This window comes from Lactuca serriola, chromosome 1 (genome assembly GCF_051521515.1).
Source record: "Lactuca serriola cultivar US96UC23 chromosome 1, Lser_US96UC23_V15, whole genome shotgun sequence".
Lineage (NCBI taxonomy): Eukaryota > Viridiplantae > Streptophyta > Magnoliopsida > Asterales > Asteraceae > Lactuca > Lactuca serriola.
Window position 1 is genome coordinate 40,448,965 of NC_136408.1, and position 6,710 is coordinate 40,455,674.

Consider the following 6,710-nt stretch of genomic DNA (forward strand, 5'->3'; position numbering starts at 1 on the left):
TGAGAACTTCACTCACATCTCAACAAAGCAACCATTGCATACTACGATAATGTTAGTGCAGGTTAATTATCGAATCGTACAACACCAATGCATGAACCATATAGAGATTGACATTCATTTTGTACGAGATTAGTGTATGTATTTCGATGTAACCCTTGTAGCCCAATATTGTAATATGTATATATTGTACTGTGAATGCAATGTCACATTTTCCTGGGAAAATAACACTTTCAATAATCATTAGGGTCTTCTTGTGCATCATTATACATATATCAAAGCAGAAAAATATAAATAGATATGAAAAGCATGCTCGTGTTTATTTCATCACATCTTCTTCAATGGGACTTAGTTATGGAAGATCATACAAGGCTTCCTTACCGAATCATAAAGGAAGTAATAGCATATATACATACATTCTCCAACCATGTCTAGCCACCTTCTGCGCCAGTAAGGATTGACGTAAAGAAGCCCGACAAATCCCAACAAGAACACAACACATGTTGCACTAGAACTTCCATAGAAACACACCATATCAATATCATACCATTTCTCAGAGCTCTCTTCTTTAAGAGATGGATCGGTTACCTGTGGCTCTATCGTGCATTTATTCTCCAGCGGTGGTCCGCAAAGAAGTGGATTGCCTTCATAGCTAGCCTTTGTAAAGGTCCCAAACTGTGCTTTCATTTCTGGGAGTCTACCTGATAGATTGTTGTGAGAAACATTAAGAACTTCTAGAAAAGTCAGCTGAACCAGTTGTGATGGAATTATGCTGGTCAATCCATTTGAAGAAAGGTCCAGGCTCTCAATATTCGCAAGATTTGAGAAGTTCACTGGGATTGGTCCAGTCAGCTGATTGTGAGACAGGTTCAAAGCCCGAATCTGGCTCAACAACCCAAGTTCTTGTGGAATTTCACCTGTAAGTTTGTTACTAGATAGATCCAATCCTGTCATGTAATCAAGGATGTCACCCTTGTAGTGGAGAAAGAGCGTTTTTGTTGTGAACTCAACTTCGTTTTGTGTTTCCACTGTTTCACTAGTGGGGATCGACGGATGAAACCCAAAATTAGTACTCTCATAATGGTAAGAGGATTCAATGGAAAATCCAAAACCCCATCTGCCTCTTTTTATGAAAGCAAGGTCATGCCCCCCGGTAATGTTTTGAAGGCAGCTAGGTATTGAACCAGAAAGATGGTTATTCGATAGATCTAACAAACTCACATCACGTAATTTGCACAACTGCTTTGGAATAGAACCGCTAAATTTATTTTTTCTCAAAAGAAGAATCCTTAAAGTGGATAGTTTGCCAAGAAATTTAGGAATCCTGCCTGACAAATCATTGTTGCTGATGTCTAAAGTCAAAATAATAGTCAAACTACGAAAGAATTTAGGTACCGATCCAGTAAATCTGTTGGAACCCATATGAAGATGCTGCATATTTGAAATTTGAAATTTTAATAAGCAGGATGGGATGGGCCCGGAGAAATAATTTTGTGAGATATCAAGAACAGAGACTTGTGCTATTCCACAAGGAAACCTGCCTTTGAAACTATTATTTCTCACCACAAGTTGAGTCAATCCCCTGATGTTGGTTATCCAATCAGGGATCACACCTGTAAAAAGGTTATTGCTAATATCCATAGAAATCAGAGTTTCCAGATTTCCCTGGCTAACAGTTCCAATTTTCCCTGTGAAATGGTTGCTGTCTAGGTAAAGCCCACGGAGGTAATTACCCCAGCTTAAATTTCCTGAAAGTACCTGGCCATGCAAGTTGTTCTCTGATAGTTTTAATACCTGCAATCCAGATATATTTGTGAGCATTCCCTTTGGTACTTCTCCTGATAACTTATTGCCAGATAAATCCAGCATCGATAGTTTACTCAGTTCACTAATTGAGGATGGGATAGCACCGGTTAAACCATTCATGGACAAATTCAAATGAATTATGTTGGGAAAGAACTTTGGTATATGCTCGGAAAGATTACCTATTATGTGATTTCCAGACATATCCAACCACTTCATATTAGCATTTCTATACAGCGGCATACTGCCAAAGGAGTTGTTCCTTAGGTTAAGAACATCCAGATTCGTATTATTTTTTAAAAACCAACTTGGAAAGTGTCCCTCCAAGGAATTGTGAGGCAAGTGTAGTTCCCGTAACTTGTGCTGGTGAAGTAGAAACCCAGGTACAACTTGTCCTTTAGGCATGTTCACAATGCAATTAGATAGCTCAAGAATTTGCAACTGGAACATTGGGATCCAATCTGTAGGCTCTTCTGTTTCGACCACAAATTCCTCACTATCGCTTGAAAACAGAATTACCTCAAGCTTTGAATGGTTGGAGAAGGAGCTGAACGAGAACAGACCTTCGAAATTGTTATGACTGATATCAATGTACTCGAGAGATGTGAGATTAGCAATGAGCGATGCCACAAATATCCCTGATAATTGATTTGAAGAAATATCCAACATCTTAAGAGATGACAGATTGTTCAAACATTGAGGCAGAGTTCCATGAAGCCTGTTGTGACTAAGATCCAGTTCATGGAGGTTCTTCAACTCACTGAAACCTGGAAAAAGCGAAAGAATGTGCTCACACTAAAGGAAATATAAAGACTTGCACTGCTTATGGTCATACTATAAGAACATTGCATTTGTACATTTGTTCTAACACTACAAAATTTAAGGGCAATAGTGATAATCCAGACACTTAATTTTGCATGCTTTACCATGATCCGGTAATGAGCCATTGAGATGATTGTTGGCGAGTGAGAGAGCTCTTAGGGAAGATAATGCATGTATTGCTGATGGAATGCTCCCAACAAAATTGTTGCCATTCAAATCTAAGACCTCCAGATGGCGGAAAGATGCAAAAGCTGATGGTAGAAACTCAATAAGTTCAACCAATTACAACTTTGTAAATTAAGGGAAGGAAGAAAAAATACTACCCTCTATTGGTAGTGTTCCACTGAAACCATTATCTCTCAAGAGGAGGACTTCCAAATCAGGCAAATCATGAAATTCTGAATTAAAAAAAGAGACATGTCAGACAATTCACAAAAAGAAAAATGGAAAATTATAAATGACAATGAAGATGAAAATTAGTATCTTGAGATAGACATGCCTTGGAAAGGAAAAGAACTTCCCAATGAAGTTGAATATGAAAGATCAAGAATCTTGAGAGATGGAAGGGTACTTAGGCATGATATGATGCTCTTGTTGAAATTGTGATAGGAAAGATTTATATTCTCCAACCTTTTCAATCTCGATAAGCTCTTACAAGCTGTAAAAAGAAAGGGAGTTAATAGAGAAATTGTGGTCTTGTAAGTTTGTTACAATGGAGGAGTTTATGATTCATTAGCTTTCAAGAACATTATCACTATTCACAAGTTACCATGGCTATGAGAAGTTAAATCTTCGTTTACCTTGGTTATTTGGTGTGTCACTAATCTACTGGATAAAAAGTAAATCAGGCTCCTCCAGGTTAGTCATACAAAAGAAAAACATATATATATCATGTATTATGCATGCTCATTAGTCTTTACTTATCATTATAATGAGGTGGCCTCAATTTTCCCTGTTGCAACTCATTGTTAATTAAGTTAATTGCAAATGAAACACTTACAATCCTCAATGAGTGAAATCCACACATAGACATGACAGTATCCCACATACACTATCTAAAATATAAATATAGGTCCTCATGAATCACATTAAACCAAAAACAAGATAATATTGAATATATATGTTGTAAGTAGGGGTGAGCATCAGGACTGGATTACAGCCTTTTATAGGTAATTTTTTAATACAGGTTATAACAAGTTGACATCAACGCTGATGCAATTGCAAACACTTGTACTCCTCAACGAGTGAAGCTCAGACATGACAGCATCCACAAACACTCTATAAATATAAGTTCTCATGCATCACACTAAATTGGAAACAAGATAAAATTAATTAAGTTCATATGATCTAAAAATGATACTCCAACAACTTTAGGATGAAATATATATAGTCAAGTCATAGCACGTACCTTGAGCTGGAAATGATCCCGACATTTGATTGTAGCTAAGATCCAAGTTTGTAAGTGATGAAAGGATACTTAGAGATGTTATGATGCTTTCATCAAATCTGTTGTTCCCAAGATTTAAAATTTTTAACTTCGTCAATATGGAACCCGTCTCAAAACCTACATTTAGGAATTTAAGCAGTCAGATTTATAAGCTCTAGTTTGATAGAATGACAAAGCTGTTTAGGAGAACATATACAAGTGTGTGTGTGTGTGTCTGTATATATATATATATATATATATATATATATATATATATATATATATATATATATATCCATGCTTTTAATATTGTTATGCCTCCCTTAAAAGTTAAAATAATTACTATTATATCTAACCAAGTGACTTGATTGTAATGTATCACTGTATCGTAGTAGTACTATCTCCAGATAATTAAGTCTTCGTTGCAATTTTTCTTTGTCCAAAGAAAAGAAAAGGTAATACTTTAAATTTCAGCACATGAAAGAGTCATTCTTCTGTATATTGTATTGTAAAGTTGCAAAAGGGGGATTTGTGTATGAATCCAAGGTGACTATATTGGCATGATGATTTTGATGATGTTATTCATTACCTTGAATCTCAAAGGTACCATTAAAGTAACAGTAGCTTAGATCCAACACCTCCAAGTTCTTTAAAGCTACAAATTCTGCAATTCATGTAAAAGCTGGGTGTAAGTATCTTCCAAACAGGCATTTGTGCAAGATAACTTAAAAGAAGACATGAAAAGACGAAAACGTGCCACTGATGGGGAAGTTTCCATTCAAGCTAGTGTCGCTAAGATCCAAGATTTTGACTGAAGTGAGTGTCTTCAATGATGGAATGATGTCGTTATCGATATCGTGATTCCCACTAAGGTCTAGTACCTTCAACTTCTTCAAACTTGACAACCTTTCAAGTCCTGCAAAACATAAAATTCTTTAACACAAGCAACCTAGCCTTTTGATACTGAAAGGACAACTTTTTGAGCAACATTGGTAAATACTAAAAAGTTGTAGCATGAATTGCAGGATCTGAAGTACACATGAAATCTTGTGTTTAGCCTTTTATATATAGAAATATATTATCCAACTATTAAGTTACCAAACAAGCCTCTTTGAGTGCATAAATTAGTTGGATGTTGTGTTTATGAACTCAAATAGAGTCAACTTACTCAAATGTTTGCTCAAAAAAATATGACATTGGAACCATGTGAAAGAAATACTGAAGCAATTAATCATGTTGCAATTGTACCTATCTTCATAGTCTCTTTATCAAGAAAATCATGTGACAAATTGAGACTTGTCAACTCTTTAAAATGAAGAAACAAGGAGACATTCAATGGCCACGACTTGTTCCCGAACTCCATATTATTATCTATCACCCATCTTAAATTGTAAAATGAAAGCTCTGTTACATGCCCGGTGGTTGTGTTGCATTTGACCCTCTCCCAATCACAACAGTTACCACCATCATACCCTGAGGTTCTACTACCATAATCAACCCAGGTAGGGAGAAAATGGTCAAGATTGGAATCATACGACTTCATATGGGAGGCTTTGATTTGGAGTAGTGCCTTTCTCTCCTCTTCTATACAATCACCTTGTGTTTGCCCGACCATAAGAATATGTATCATCATCAACATCAACAACCAATGTAACCTTGATTTATGCTTATTCAAACCTGAATACTCCATTTTAGTAGCTAATGGTGGCTTTGTAGAGACACTCACAATATTAAACTTCCTGTTAGGTTTGGTTTGCTTAGCTTTGCTTGGAAAACATTTGATAAGTGATGAAATGAATATCGATTACATAATTTTCCGCGTCCTCAAGTTAATGGTCAATTACCATACATAAGTCATCAAGTCAATGGTAAAAATTCAACACAAAACGCTATTCCATCTACTCCATTGTCGCCCACTCCTTCAACTTGACCCTTTTGGAGTATGATACACTCCCAAACATTCATGACACGACATTTGATGACTTTTCAACAAACTTAAGTCCCTATTCACATAGAATATAATTGGTCTTTTATTTTTTTTACAACTACTTACAAAAACAAAACACCTCAATTTCTGGTAAATAGACAAGTGAGAGCATTTGCTAGAGATCACAGTAGCCGACATTGGAACGCACTTCAGTGAATTTGAAATTTCAATAACCCTAACCTGATAAGTAGGCCCTTCCCCCACTTTAACCTTTCACCTCCCTTACTCCTCGTCTTCCCTAACGAAATAATCATTTTCACCACTACTCACCGACGACGGCGATGGTACAGGTCCCGGCCCTTGATTTAGAGCGGTGTGTGGCAGGGGAGGTCTGGAGGATAGACGGAGGGGTTTAACGGGAAAGGGAAATGGGAATGGGAAAGCCGGTTTTGGTGGGGTCAAGGGTGCGGTAAAAAAACAAGTATTACCCTTATTTATGAAACTTATGAGTTACCAACGAAATCTTCCAATTCTAATAAACTAGGTGTAAAACTTATCTATCATCCGGATTAATTAAAAAAAGAAATTAAATATTAAAGTGTAAACAATAAATAATTATTTAAATAAAATTTTGAAATAATAAATAAAGAAATTGTAACAGCCTGGATTCCCAGGTATTAGTTATTTTGTATCTTGTTTGTGATTTGTGAGGAGACTCGGCGAGTTGGAGCCCAT

General features: G+C 36.3%; 1 pseudogene across 1 annotated transcript; it reads right to left on the reverse strand.

Moving 5' to 3' along the window:
- Positions 1-219: 219 nt before the first annotated feature.
- Positions 220-6,405, reverse strand: LOC145054046 (cuscuta receptor 1-like; annotated as a pseudogene). Its single transcript, XR_013684687.1, has 7 exons — positions 5,297-6,405; positions 4,638-4,964; positions 4,015-4,186; positions 3,849-3,900; positions 2,946-3,329; positions 2,727-2,873; positions 220-2,567 (listed from the first exon to the last, which is right to left on the reverse strand). The product of XR_013684687.1 is annotated as a cuscuta receptor 1-like (transcript).
- Positions 6,406-6,710: the final 305 nt, after the last annotated feature.